The 13,717-nt window shown below is 40.5% G+C and overlaps 1 protein-coding gene across 2 annotated transcripts in view; it reads right to left on the bottom strand.

Moving 5' to 3' along the window:
* Positions 1–11,098: 11,098 nt before the first annotated feature.
* spata17 (spermatogenesis associated 17) overlaps positions 11,099–13,717 on the bottom strand; it is a 50,206-nt gene continuing 47,587 nt past the window's right edge. For both annotated transcript variants that reach the window (XM_005915033.3, XM_014340122.2), the window contains one exon: positions 11,099–11,335. The gene's annotated coding sequence lies outside the window, so the exon portion shown is untranslated. The remainder of the gene's footprint in view (positions 11,336–13,717) is intronic.

Below are 13,717 nucleotides of genomic sequence, written 5' to 3'. Positions count from 1 at the left end.
AGAGAAGAGAAGAGAAGAGAAGAGAAGAGAAGAGAAGAGAAGAGAAGAGAAGAGAAGAGAAGAGAAGAGAAGAGAAGAGAAGAGAAGAGACTGATAGAAAAAAGAAAGCATTGACAAGAACAATGAGGATGAAAAGGATGAGCATAATTTTTCTCCTTCTCTGTCCCTTTCTCCTTGGCAGCACTTTTCAACAGTAAATAAATTAGAAAAAGTGTGTGTGTGTGTGTTTGTGTTTGTGTGACTGAGTGACAGAGAAGGAAACACAGACCGAGGGAGATAGTGCAGATACATTAGTAGGCCCATGGTGTATGTGGGTATATGTTTGTACTTGTACAAAAACCCTTACTGCTCTGCGCTGCTCCTTCCTCTCGCTGTTTGTGTGTATGTGTGTGTGAGAGAGAGAGAATGAGAGAGAGAGAAAGAGACAGTATCTGAGGGAGCGTGCGGCACGAGATTGATGTGTACCGCCAGCGTGGCCGTTTCTGCTGAGAACGGCCACACTCCTCTGCCTAATGATGCCACATCCATCCTGCAGCGCCAAGTGCTACGCGATTAGGAGTGTGTGTGCTGCGTGTGTCCACAAGGCGTCTATCCTGGGGGCTACAACGCAGAACCTTACACAGCCTCTGATCACTCTTTATTTGGCACTGAGCATGTGTGTCCATTTGTGTGTGTGAGTGTGAGAGTGAAGGGTCCTATGTGCCCATTAATATTAAATATAGATACCCTTGTCAGTGAATTACATCCACTGATCCCGTATTCTCCTCTCAGGGAGGAGAGGTGAGCAGGGAGGAGTCATGGGAGGTGAAAGAAGGGAGAGATAAAGCGAAAAGAAGAAAGGAAGCATACAAGCGATGAAATGGGGAGAGAGTGGAAGGTAGCAAGGGTCGAGAAGTGACGAAGGGTGAGCATGGAGAATGCGGTGTTGAAAGTAAAGGGAAAAAGGGTCCAATAGGGAAAGAGGAGTTTAAGTAGGAGGAGGAGAGTTAGAGGAGAGCATACTGGTGGAAAGGAAAGGATAGGTATAGAAGACTAGAGAGAACTTCTTGTTAACAGTTCCTAATAAATGTTTAACATGATCAGAAAAAGAGACATAAAGGAAGACTGAGAAAGGGCAAAGATGAGGAGAGAAGGAGACAAAGAAAAGAAAAGAGTTTAATGATATGCAGGAAGCATCACATTAGAAAGGGCGGAAGTAGATAGGAACGTAGAGAGTGGGAGAGAGAGAGAGAAAGGTGAATAAATCTGTGGAAAGAGGAACCACCACAGAGGGGACTAAGGGGTTTAGGGATGGATAGATTGAGGGAGGAGGGGCCAGCTGATTGATTGTGCAGAGTGTTGGAGACTTGAGAAAAGAGGGATGACAAGAGGTGGAAAGGGAAAAGGAAAGGAGAGGACTGAATCCATCACTTCGAGGGAGAAGACGGAGGAACGCGCAGGCACGCTTAGACAGAAAAAGAAAAAGAGACATAAGAATAAACATTAAAATGTGGAGTAGTTACAGGATAGAAAGCCAACATAAAGAAAAATAGATCAGACTGAAAGAGATTAAGAAAGACTTTGAGAGAAACAGATTTACCGGATGCTGATGTTAGAAAACAAGCAGAGATTGAGTGATGAAGGGTGGAGAAAAAACAACAGAGTGAATAGTAGCAGCTTTGACCTGTCATCTGTCTGTAATGAAAGAGAGAAGGGAGGAAGAGAGGAAAGGAGGAGTGACAGTTTGATTTTCCCAGCCTGGCGTTCATTCCCATATTCCCTGGCAAGCTCTCACCTGATGGAAAGATGGCAGAAAATCAATAGTCCATGTGCGTAATGGAGTAATGACTCTGAGTGTATGTGTATGTGTGGATAATGATAAGTGTGTGTGTGTGTGTCCGATCCCTAAGCAATCACACACAGCTTAAGCCAGTCCCATGGGGTGGGGGCCACTTTAACTAACAACTTCATTACTGCAGCCACACACACGCAAGCTCATGCACACACACAAACCATGCCTTCATACAAACACTGTTGATAACGGTCATCTTACGAGTTTTAGAGAAAATTTTTACAGAGCAGCTTGAATTTTCATTTTGAAATAGCTTATATGTTTACTTAATTTGAACCCACACATGCCAAAATTCACCCATGAATACAGTCATGTGACACCACTGCTGTCAGTAACTTCCACATTTCCAACAGCCCTACCTATCTGCCAGTGTGATTTGGATATGCCTGAGCAGTTTGGTGGTATAAAAACTACTTTAACTGAGTTTAGTTTTCTTCAAAGGGTTAAACCAGAGTCCAAGTGTATCAGCATGGCGTCCTTAAGTGTGTTTATCCAAGCAGCTCTCAAAGTATTTTCAGCCTCTGCCAAGTTGTTCTGAAGCTGTGAAAACATTCCCAGCTCTGGGAATGCTGAGGCCCTGCCCTGGCACGCACACACACACACAAACAGAAACACACAGAGATGCACCTCAATCAACCAATTAGGTCATCAAGGGGCTCTCTCATCACAATAACAGGCTCACTGCCATGTCCAAATGATGGGGTGCTGACGTGCAAACGCACGTGTGCAGACACAAACCATTCTCTACTGACACCGACACACAGAATAAACACATGCGCACACAGTTACATACACACCGCTCCCATGTAAACACCAAGCGCACACATGCACTACTCAAACTCACACGTGGCCCCGACTCATTATGGGTCCACTGATCAAAAAGAATGATGCTCCCTGTAACTATTTACCAGAGGAGGATGGGACAAGAGGAATTTGGACTAAAGGCGGCCCATTGCGGCTTAGCGTCGGCACAGACCAGCAGCTCATGGCGGCAGCCCCCTCTGTTTACTAGTGGCTAATTAATTCGCCACATATGCTGAGAACATCTGTCGCTAGTGACCTGCCGGGAGAGCAGAGGACGCACTGCTGCGACAGCCCGCTCCCCCCAACTCTCATTAGCACACACATACAACTTCATATACACACACACACAATCATACAGCCACACTAAGAGGGAAACACACACACACACTCAAAGACGTGTATGAATGTATGCACATGTATGTGAAGACACATCGAGTGTAACTAGGGGCATTTTGAAACAAACATACACTTTGATCTATTTATAGTTTGGGACTAATAGTTACTCTGCAACATATTAAAGCTCCAACGAGCTGAACACTTCAAACAGATGCCAGTCACATCTCTAAGAGTCTGCACTGCAGTTACTACAATCAAAAGTTCAATTACTTAACTCAACAGGCTTTTTTTTCTTATAGATATTCACCAGAAATGGCATGCTGATACTGAACACAAAATATGAACTTGTTGTACTACAATAAATTAAGTTGTACTTGAATAATGGAATTCTGCATTCATATGCAACAGCTGAAAGGTGGTCATCTTTTCAAAGCTCTGATTTGTGTAGCAAGCGCCTTTCTGAAATATTTTGGTTGTAGCTAAATAACTAATAAAGTATTAATTCATCAAGCAAAGAAAAAAACTTTTTGGTCAAAATTATCATCAGTTTTTCTTTTTGCCATTATTTGGCAATAAGTTTCTGTTTTTCTGCGTGTAATTAAAAAGTTGTATCATCACAGCAGGATGGAAACAGTGATTATTAGGAATGAGACACTCATATGAGCTATGTGAGCGTTTTGTCGTACTACTATGTTTAACGGGTTCAGTGGTTTCAATACTTTAAATCTACATTAAATATACAATGAAAATATCATGAAAGAGAATTCTACATGGGAAATTATCACTAAAAATGCCATTGTGATTTCTTTTTGAAACTGCAGTATTTCATTAATAAAACAAAAATATTGTTGTTTTTGGGGTTTTTTGCCTTTTACCTGTGCCGTAACTTTGAGCTTACTACTACCCAGGTGTGCATGCATTTTAAAATGTAAATATGAGCATCTTTAATTTTGTGCCTCAGCGATGTTAAACACAAGTTTCATCATATTCCACAGACTCAGTAAAATTTAGCACTTTTTGTTTGCCACACTGTCCTTCATGCTGCACTGTGTCTAAGCCAAACTTGGCGAAATAAAAAAGTGAAGCGAGTGTGCAAACCGCAGCACCAGCAGAAAAACTCCCACCAGCCAATCAGATTCATTAACCTCCACTATCCCACAATACCCCAGGGGGACCTACAGAGACAAAGACAAACTCTCTTCCCCTTGTGTCCTGTGTTCTCCCTCTTTCTCCCCCTCATCCCTCCACCTACACCCCATTACACCGATCCAGTCTTCCTACCCTCCCTCACATGCCACACAATTAACAAAGTGCAGGGATCTGACTTTTTGCTGCAATGAAAAAAACAAGCTCAATTTTTTTTGAGGTGTTTATTGCCACTAAAGACTGTCATTACTGCAAGGTTCACTTGCACCTACAATTAATTTTAAAGCTTTAATTAATGATTTTAACCAATGATTTTTAGTGGCTCCTGTGATTATGAAGCAAATGAAGCATACTGAGTTGTTTGTTTTTGCAGGAGTCTTCAGAACTGCACTTTTTATCTTTATGAAATTCAAGTTTTTGATAAAAAACTAAAGATAAACGTATAGACTGATTAGACTAATTGGCTCTTCCAAAAAATTGTAGCTGTAAGCCAGACTATCGTTGTTGTTATTGTTTTTAAATAAACCTACTGCTAAACAGTTACTATCAAGTGACCCAGTCAGCCATTTAACAATCACTCAGTCAGGCAGGCAGTGGATCACTTGGGGTCTCACCTCAACTGTCCCTGAAAATCTACTGACGGATCAATTAAAACATTAAAGAGTTTGATAAGTTCTCCTCACCTTCAGCTCAACAAAATTCACCTGGTAAACTCAGTTAGTCAGTCAACTCCTCTCGTTGTAACTCAGTCAATCGACCGCCAAACAAGTCAACAAGTCAGCCACTCAGTGAAGCAGCCAACCAAGCATCCAGTCAGTCAAGCAGCCACCCAGCCAGTGAGCCCCCCACCTGTCCCCGCTAATTTGGTGAGGAATCAATTAAGGCTGTGTTTGCTGAGTTCTCCTTGCCTTCAGCTCATCTGCTCCTCTCTAATGCAATTGTCCTGTGTGCTGCGTGCAGAGCGGCATAATAAAGTGATAAGGCTAATCAGGTTGGCTGCTCCTCTCCTCTCCCCATACGCACACTACACTTATTCTATTAGATGTGTAATGAGATTCTGCACTCCATCAACACGATGCCGCTATGTGTGTGCATTTGAAAAAGCGTGTCTTTAGGAGTGTGTGTCTGTGTTCGCGTGTGTGTGAAAGTATGAAGGTGTGTGTGGTTGTGTGTCTGAGCGAGAGAGCTTCTGTTCTTGCAGAGGAAATTTGCTCCATTTACATTCTATCATTAGCTTGAAACAAATGTGCCCTTGAGCTTAGCGCCCCTGTCTCTCTCAGCTGCAAACACTTTACTTTGGCTAGTGATCACAGCAACATACACACACTGACACACTCTTGAGTAAGAGACTCGGGCATGTAATCGTATGCACACATGCACAAACACACGCTTAAATGAAACTCCCAGCAAAAAAGTATTGAAACCGATGTGTAACGCTGCACGTGTGGATGAGATCATTAGCTGACGACTCATCTAACTTTTCATTATGTATAACACCTAGTAAGAAAATACACACACTCTCTCACACAAATTTCTATTTATACCCATCCACTCATCTCTTCATATATCCACCCATCCAACAATCACGTCTCACCTCTCATATACACACAAACCTTCAACCAACCACCAACTGACACACGCAAGCACAAATGTATTACACCCCCACCCAGACAAGAGAATGATGGTCGAATAGATGTAGAGGACACGGGGCTCTATGATGTGTAGAACAGTTCTGGTCAATGGGCCAGATAATGAGTTGCCATAAACAGCAGCAGTCTTCCACTGTCCAGCTCAGCTCATTACCATAGCTAGCATATGTAATCAGTGTGTTGCTGGGGCGTGTCTTAATGTACTCTACTCTGCTGTTTCTCAAAGACAGGGTTGGGCCCACAGGGTGGGTCACGAGAAGGTAAGAATGGATCAGTGCATCATCCTCAGGAAACCTTGGTGATTAGTATTCAAAGCTGTAAAAGCCAAATAATGACACTGAAGTCTTCTCGGTTTCAATTTACGCTAAATAAGCAACTACAGAGACAATTATGTGGTACAAAATACTGTTATGTATATATCAGTATACTTATCAAATAAAATATAAACAACTACTTTGAAGTATGATGGCAATTTAATCTCAAACACTACATAAAGCAGTGAATTTCCTCTTCTGTGATTGACTTCATTAACATAAATCAGTGGGAAAACAAAACAACAGAGGGTATACAGTATATGGATACTTTGGAGGCCAGAAAGCTGTCACTGAGACGTAATTAGAAAACACGCACACACCCTCACACACATACAAACACAATATCAAGCTGTGCACATCCTCATTAACTCCATGAGTATGATAAAACACGATTCTCTCTCATCCCACCCAAGATTCCATAAAGAGGAGATAGTAATTCAAGCTGCAGACACCAAATCTCTAATTATAACTTTATTTGAAGAAAACAAGGGAGCACTTAATAAGCAAATGAGAGTGATAATAACTTGGAATATGGATTGGACCTAACAGACTAGATTATAGGGGCGAACCCCTGCCGAGAGAGAGAGGGGGAGAGAGAGAGCAAGAGAAAAAGAGAGAATTGTAAATAATGTGACAGAACGAGTAAATTATGAGGCTAAAGACTCAAAGCTGTAATTATGTCTTTCTTTGAATAGAGAGAGATGAGTGGGTGTGAGGATGATCGGATTGAAAAAAGTTAACTGCTGTCCTCATTTTTCCTTTCTTCTTCCCTCATTTGTTCACATTCACTGACAACGCAGACACTTTTAGTCTTTCTTTCTTGGTTTTCCATTGTTAAGTGCATTAAATATTTGGATGGTTAATGTTTTTGGTTTATTTAAAACCATAAAAGGATCCCTGTAATAATTTCATGCATTTGATCAGTTCACAAATCAAGATGAAGAGCAACCTGGACTGTAAAAATGGTGGCACTGGAAGGACTTTAAAGTCAGAGGAAAATAACACTAGTGACACCATGATGGGTCATAATTGCTTGGAAATTGAGACATTTTTTTAGCCATGAGTTTGGAAAAGCATAGACTTAATGAAGGACTAAAACATAATGCTAAATTGTGAAATAAGAAGATGGATTACTTGTTTTTAGAGCTTGACAGGTAGAAAGGACTAGAAAACCAACTTTAGGGCCTTTATAGATCTCTTGCAATGTATGTGGATCTCTAAATTCCAGAGTATTAGATGTGATCATATAGTCCCAGGAATCAAAAACTGGCTAATGTACCCTTCAAGGTCATCTTCTTTTTCGCCTCTTCACTGCTGCTAGCACTCCAGATGTTTGTTTTTTTTTAGATTTGTTTGTCAAGTCCCATTCAATCTCTTTGCTGGATATCCTCCAGTCTGTTAATCTGATGATCTGTCAACATGAACTTTATTTTGGCGAAGAGGCCAGAGTCAACACATCACAGTTTAGGTAGTTTCTGCCAAATGTTCTCCCCAGATCCCTCAGGAAATTGTAGCAAAACTCTTTGTTGCAAGTCTGAATTTGGCAGACTTTCTCACTGCACTACTCACGATTCAGGTTGCATTCCTTGTCTGAATGTTACTTTGAGGCCTGGACACCATTAACTGGAAACTCTTTGGTGTCTAAGTCATAGCAACCGGTTAGCTCAAAAACAGTAGTTGTAACATTTTAGCACAAAGTTTCTTAATACAACATTACAACAGTGAGAACTTTATTGTGGTAAACTTTTCACTCACATGAGAAAGGAACATAAAATACAAAGTCAGCTTTAGGTGGAGAAAGGTACAGCATTGGAGTGGGTCAAGATTTTTCACTCATGAAACGAGGTTTCTTCTGTTTTTATAATTGAAATAAAAATATTAAAATTATTTTTATAGGCATGATTTAGTGTTTTTTTTTTAATGATTTTGATTGATTTAGGCAACTGAACTACTTGATTAGCTAAAATACAACGGTATAGGCACTTGACCCAAATGACTCGGACTTACATTTGTCACCTCTTAGTTGTGTGATTAAGTGCATGTAAAATCCCTGCCCATTTCAGAGAGCCAATACCACCCATAATTAAAAAAAGAAAAAAGAGGAGAAGCATAATGCTTTCCATGATCCCAGCAAATAATCTGAACTCATTACAAGTCATCATGTATTAAACGCTCTTAAAAGAATAACAGTTTCATCAGATCTCCTGAATACATCATGGACATTGCACTTGTAAATGGTAAGTTATAATTTTTCAACCCCCATTTAACCTATGATCCTGGCTCTCACCAAGGTCTCCTCTCCCTCTTTTCTTCCCTTTCTCTCTATAACCCATTTTCCCCCTCCACCCTCTGTCTGTTTCTACATCAATTTCAAATCTCTTTAGGTTTGTCTTGAGCTACAGGATATGAAATTGACTTGTAAAGAAGAGACAAGTATTCACAGAGGATTTTGCTATTCAAGGTTGATTTCATTTTATTTGCTATCAGAGCTGTCTGTCTGTTTGCATGTTAAAGATACGAGCTGAGTGTTCGTGTGTATGTGTTACTCTACGATTTGTGTCTGCCATTCAGCCAGCTGTACATATGTCACACAATCTTGCTTTCTATACATGGTTATATTTGACATATGCTTAACAGGGGCCAGGGGGATCGCTTGCAGCACTGCACACTTAGGTAGATGTGTGTGTGTGTGTGTGTGTGTCTCCCTGAGCAGCAGTCTGTGGTCCTGTACCAATCCAGTGAAGTTGTCTGAGAATGACAGCTTCATTATCTTCTATGAAAGTGGGACAAATTGAAACATGTCTCTCTATCACTCTGAGTGTAAGTATGAAAAGCTGAGAAAATACAAACATTAACACACATCCACATATTGACACACACATATACGCTTCGCTTTTCTTTTTTTCATCACCAACTTGTCTGCAGTTCAATCTCTCCACTAGCCCATAACTCTATTTATTTATTTATTTCTCCTGAGGAGTGTGTGTGTTGTGTGTGTGGCAGCTGGGACCAGTAAGTGATGACTGTATCTAAATGTTGATCATTGGGAGATGCTCTGTTGTTCTGAAATGAGGTGGTGGGGGATATGTGCATGCATGCATGTTTTGGGAGTTTTCTGGCAGATGTCAAACAGTTGAGGCTTCCCACAGACCTGCTGACAACTCTCTTAGTAACTGGGCACCTTAGGGGCAAGACAGGTGTGTGTCTGTGAGTGTATGTGCTCGTGTGAGAGAAAAAAGGAAACAGACGTGACCTACCCCCCTCTATTTCATCCCATCTGCAGCCTGACATCTGACAGGGACATCACACCAGGCCAATCCACCTTTCTGTGTGTGTGAGTGTGTGTAATTCCTCATATCCAGTAGAAAGGTAATAGTATGTAAATGACCCCACATATGTCATCTATGAGAAGACGGGGATGGACACACACACATACACACACACTATTATACGCACACACTTTAATGCCCTCAGGGTTGGGGGGTCTCGGCCTCTGTCTGATGTCTTTGGGTCAGTTTCTCACACTTCTGACAGGGTCACACACCTCTCCTCTCATTATTAACCTGCAGTAAAATGCCACATAGCCAAACAGAGTGCATATATAGGTGTGTGTGAAAGATTAAGTCACAGGGAGAGTATATGTGAAGAGAAAAGCTGGAAAGCTGTCCGTGTGTGGGAAGGAAAATGAAAGACAGCGACGTAAAGAAATTCAGGTACATGTAGGAGTGTTTAGAGAGACTGATAGGGAAAGGCTGATAGAAAGGGAGTCACTTTCTTGTTTGTGCGTATGTGCACGTCCTTGGGGTATTACCTATCATATTAACAATTTGACAGACTGCCCAGACTCCTCTCCAATTTCCCGTCAATCAAGCACATTCAGCCAACAATATCTTACACTAAACAGTGAAACCACCCTGGTACAGTTTAAACATGCTGCCCCTGTTTAGGACAGTTTAATGTATATATATGAGCATTCAGCGCCATTTAGTAGTTTCAACCCTCATGGCTCCCATCTGCAGCTATTTCCCTACAGACGCTTCCAGCTGCACACTGGTGGTGTTCACTTTAATTTGATTACATTATGTAAAACTGCCACAAGAGAGTAAAGAAATCATAAATATTTTATTTTATTTTAGCATTTTTTGTGTGAAAACTAATGGATGAAGTGAATATATATGTTTTTTAAAAGAGACCTAAAATGAATATACTGGAACAGCAGAATAAAAGACTGAGATGTAAAAAACACATTGCACCAAAAGACAGAGATGTGTATGTGCTTACACAGATATTCTGGACTTTACTTTTTGCTCCCATGATTCACAGTATGCTGGTAGAATTATAAAAATTAAATCCTCTCTAAATTCCATCACAGTTACTGACAGGATTATACTCCATCACTGTGTGTGTGTATGTGAGAGGGGGAGAGGAGACAGGTGATGAGACTCCCACACTCTGGTCACTGCTACACAATAGGATTAAGACCAACACATACCTGTGTGTATGTATGTGTGCTAGCTGGGCAGTGATCATTGGGGAGAGTCTCCTGAATGATAAACAGTGTGTTCTTCTGCCTTTCCTTTGTTCCCTCTTTCTTTGTCTTTATCTACCTCTACATCTATCTTTCCAACCATCTGGACCCTTAGTCTACCCCCCACCCCCTACCCATTAGCCCCAAGTGCCAATACATACAAACATACAAACACACGTAGAGTACTTCACATATGTACAAGATGTATTTTGAATATGTTATGTGTGAGTAATACAGACTTCAGGCAGCCCGGTAAAGTTTGGTGTTGTAAGCAAAAATACATGGAAAAAGCCTGACTTACAGAGCCTGTATTTCTTACTTTCGCTATACGTAAGTGCTTGTGTGCTATATCTATCAATCCTCTTTGTATTTTTGATATAAATAGCTGCTGCATGTAATGGACCTGATGAGTAAAGATAGCTGCTTTGGTGTCATAACTCTTTTTTGTTGTGTGTGCTAATGACCTTTGCTCTAAATTTACTGAGTTTACAAACTGTTACTTTTTCCCACTAAAGATTTTTATTGGGGTGGATTACATTTCAGTGACGCTCCGATGTGCATAGTGGAAAAGTCAGGGAACAATTAGGGGAGAACGCAGTTACAATTGATTAAACTGGGTTTTGTCTTTGGTGTCGTTTTCATTGACAAGCATAATACCTTGTGATGCAAAGAGCATTTTTTATGTGCAGTTGAATCCCTGGGTAATGTCTTCATCCACTGGGTAAAACTGTAAGAGAAAATAATTTAATAAGATATTACATTTATTTAAAAAGGTGTCATGAGCACACATGAATTTATTATCTTTACAAAAGCAGAGCATATGCACTTTTCTACCTTTGTGCATGCACACAATTTTACTTACAGCCATTATATCTAAAAAAGTTTAATGTAACAGACTGTGTTGGGTGGGTAATATAAAGTAAAACCATGAGTGCACATATTGAGTTGAAGAAAATACAGTTGTAAATTGTATATGCATATAGACATAATCCCTCCTACAGCTACAGTTTCCTGCATACTGCCTACTATATTATATACTGTAACGTAAAATAAAAGCAAATATGTCACAACTCCCCTAAAGCATGTGTGATGACTCTGTGTAACCATGAATGCATGGCCTTTAAGACTAATAATCTGGCATGTTTCCAAGGCATACACATAAAATAAGTTCAGTTGGGTCTCCTTATATTTTTAAGGAAAAAAAGATATACGTATGTGAAGTGTAGTGCTGTGCATGTGAGTTTGTGAGTGGGTGTGTGTCTGCGCCTCCCCACTCCCCCCAGGCTTACTCCATCAACCTCCCTTCACTAACAGCTGTCTCCCCTCATTTACATGCTCTCTCCACCCACTAATGGAATTAGCCACAAGTTTCCTGAGGTGAGGCAACACGCACAGACACAAAGACATATAGACACAACTGTGTGCACTGTATTTGTATCCATATACAAGATGTTTTTGCTTGTTCTATTTTTGTGTGTATGTTAGAGATGGACTGCAAAGGTCAAACAGAAGACACAGCTAAATTCAAAACTACTCTGTCAATATTCTGAAGAAAAATAAAAAAAACAGGGGTTTCTTCCGCATCAAAGGCCAGCCACCAGAAAGTTAAGCAGCAAAAAGAATAACCTAGGACAAAAGAGGAATGTCTAACAGAAACTGGTGAAGTCACCTCACCTGTTGTTTAGCCCATGCTTGATTTAGTGGCTCACACTCACATTTCTATGAATTTCATTACATTACATGTAGTGTCTCAGCTCCAATCTGAGGTGGTGGCATTTAGGACAGTAAGTAATAGTAATGGCCACTTTCCATTCAATTATACAGTAAGTTAAAAGTAAAGAAAACTAGTGAGAACTAGTGGTTACTAGTGGCGTTGCTGGTGTCTGGGTACTATGCACTGTATAACTGCAGTGATGTCTCATGATAGAGTTAAAGGTAAACTGATCCAGATCCAAAACTTTTCCTTCCTATTCTTACCATAACCTTCAAAAAGTTTCAAAGCTCCTGCTAGTGTACACCTTTTTTTCCCTCTTTTTTTTTAACTGTCTCCTCTGGCCCTCTCCACCAATAGGGCTCTGTTTCCTATTGTTTCGTCCTTCATCTCTCTGTCAGCAGATCCCGTCCATCAATAGAGAACTGTCACTCACTAGAGCGACAATTGGCAGCTGTCGATAGTTTAGAGGGTCGCCAGTCTGTATATAGGCTTCAGCTCCTAAAATGCTATCAGCTGCCAATACAAACTCACACATGCACATGCACAGTGTGACATGCACAAGAGAGCAAAGACTCACACACATGCCTTTTTCTCTTTGCATCCTCATCTCGCTTGATCATCGCTGACACAGGAAAATTTGGTTTGGTAGTAACGATATCAGATCAGATGAGGAAACAAAGAGCCACCTTCTGACTATTCAGTGTTTAGCAGTGTGTATGTGTGCGTGTGCACACACACACACACACACACACACACACACACACACACACACACACACTTTATTGCACTGATAAAGGTCTTTGACACAGACAAGAGTCACTGACACATGGCTCCCCCTTCTGGAGACCTATAAGACCCTTGGCAATGACATTGCAATCCCCAGTTACACTGTAGCACATTAACATTCATTAATTGATTCCATCATCCATCTATTAATTTAATCACTCCTCCCTCTTTCTGCTATCCATTTCCCCTCACTTTATCATAATCTTTTTTCTTTTAGTTCCCCAGTCCTTTTCCCCCCACATAGTTTCTAAACTTGTATTGTTCCATCACACCATTTCCATCTTTGTATTTCTGTTAGATTTGAAAATCAACCAACAGAAGGTGGCAGATGATTACCGGTTGAGTTTTTCACTGATTTGGCTTCATTTTGATTTATTATGATATTATACTCATTCAATACAGATATTTGGTGAGAGTCAAAATGCTACAAGTCACACATACAATGTGTCATAAAAATTCAGAATGTAAGACACTGCAGTTATTTAGACCATGTAGTATTTATTAGGGGTGCAACGATATTCGTATCGATATTGAACCGTTCGATACAGTGCTTTCGGTTCGGTAAGCATATGTATCGAACAATACAACATTTGTAATTTATTTTATCAA

The sequence above is a fragment of the Haplochromis burtoni genome, unplaced genomic scaffold (genome assembly GCF_018398535.1).
Source record: "Haplochromis burtoni strain Fernald_Lab_line unplaced genomic scaffold, NCSU_Asbu1 Contig_11, whole genome shotgun sequence".
Lineage (NCBI taxonomy): Eukaryota > Metazoa > Chordata > Actinopteri > Cichliformes > Cichlidae > Haplochromis > Haplochromis burtoni.
The sequence above is the reverse complement of the archived record's forward strand: the minus strand, read 5'-3'. Positions and strand labels throughout refer to the sequence as shown.